The sequence below is a fragment of the Delphinapterus leucas genome, chromosome 2 (genome assembly GCF_059928025.1).
Source record: "Delphinapterus leucas isolate spDelLeu-1000000601 "Yukka" chromosome 2, BTC_Dleu_Yukka2, whole genome shotgun sequence".
NCBI classification, from domain to species: Eukaryota; Metazoa; Chordata; class Mammalia; order Artiodactyla; family Monodontidae; genus Delphinapterus; species Delphinapterus leucas.
Window position 1 is genome coordinate 82,005,550 of NC_143130.1, and position 1,697 is coordinate 82,007,246.

The 1,697-nt window shown below is 37.0% G+C and overlaps 1 protein-coding gene across 4 annotated transcripts in view; it reads left to right on the forward strand.

Moving 5' to 3' along the window:
* Positions 1-1,697, forward strand: part of CCPG1 (cell cycle progression 1) — a 38,848-nt gene that overhangs the window by 35,972 nt on the left and 1,179 nt on the right. The window lies entirely within an intron of this gene.

Consider the following 1,697-nt stretch of genomic DNA (forward strand, 5'->3'; position numbering starts at 1 on the left):
TATATAATCTCTAAAAGTAATATTGTATCTATCCATTGCATATCAGCTTTCTATTCTGTAACATGAAACTAACCTAATCTTCTTAGCTTTATTTTTTTACCTTTTAGAAAGGGAACTAACTTTGAGATAGTTTTATATATATATCTTTTTGAGTAAATGTAATGTGTCTATAAAATAATGAGACTGATTTTGGTGTCTTTAGTCATTAAATACATATCTAGTGCAAAGTACTGTGAGGCTGCCCCGAGGAAACAAATGAAAAATTCTTGCTGTCAAAGAGCTCACAAGCTTTTGGAGAATTAGGTCAGTACAAGGAATGCAGTGGAGGTATGGAGGCATATGTATATGGTGGCCTCAGTCTGGAGATGTTTGGGAAGGCTTCATAAGTGAGATGGCCTTTGAACTGAACTTTTAAACAAACTTTTGAAGGAGAAGTGAGAACTTGCCAAGCAGATAGGGTGGGACATTCCACTCAAAGGGAACTTCATTTGCACAGATTTGTAGATATGAAGACATGCTACTTTAAGGATGCAAGGTAATGCTGGGGTGTGAAGAGAAGAAAAGATTCAGAGCATGAAGAACCTTCACTTTATGCTGAAGGACTTGCTTTATTGCATTTTGGGTCACGGGCAGTAGCCTGAAGGGTTTGTTGGAAAGGGTGAAGCTAGATGCTAGAAAGCGGTCTTTGAAACAGTATAGACATGAGCTGATGGGTATCTGAACTAGGGCAGCAGCTGGAGTAGAAAGGAGGAGGCAGATTTGAACAATATATAGTAAGTAAAATTGTTGGTATTTCTTGTGAAAGGGAAGTAGAAAGTAACAATGATTTCCAGATTTCTGGGTTGGGTCACTAGTTAGATAGTGACATCAGCTACGCTAAGGAATACCATAAGGTTTTGCATAAGGGGAATTGGAAATGAGAATTGTGTTTGGAGGGTACCTGTTGACATACAAGTAGAGAATTAGTTGGCTGTTGGTTATATGACTGTCTCTAGCCCAGACTCCATGCGCGTGTAGACAGTCTAGGCTGGACGTATTTATCAGACTCCTGGGGAATACCAACATCCAAGGGGTTGTAGAGAAAGAAGGCTGAGAATGAATGGCCAGAGAGTGGCATCATGAAAATCCAAAGATCTTCTCAAGTAAAAGGAATATTGCAGTGTTAAATGCTTAAACAAAACAAAACAAAAAAACGGAAAAGACTGGATTTCTTGGCTGGGAATTGGATGGCCGTGGATGGCATTGTGGAGTGTTTCAGTGAAGTAGTGACAGAAGCCTGATTATAGAGATAGAGAACTGTTCATGTAGACATTGTTTATAAGCCTTAGCTTAGAGAGAGAAACTCTGTAAGAGATGTATATGTATTCGTGAATGAAGCCACTGGGGGGGGGGATTAATTTTTATAGGAAAGGAGGAAAATAATGGAAACACATCTCATTATTTTATTGTCACATTTCTACTTATCTATTGAGTGTTTTCCCTCTTTGCCACACAGTTTGTCTATTTTTTCTTTCTATAGGATAAAAGTATAAACTCACTGAATCTTTTTCGTATGGTTATAGTAGGATTATACTTCAGATTAATTTAACATCCTTTTTCAGTGTTCAGATAATAGATTAATGGAGAAAAACATTAAAATTGTTTCTTGTTTAAATAAATTTAACTCTAACATGGATGAAAAATGTGTTTACTGCTTT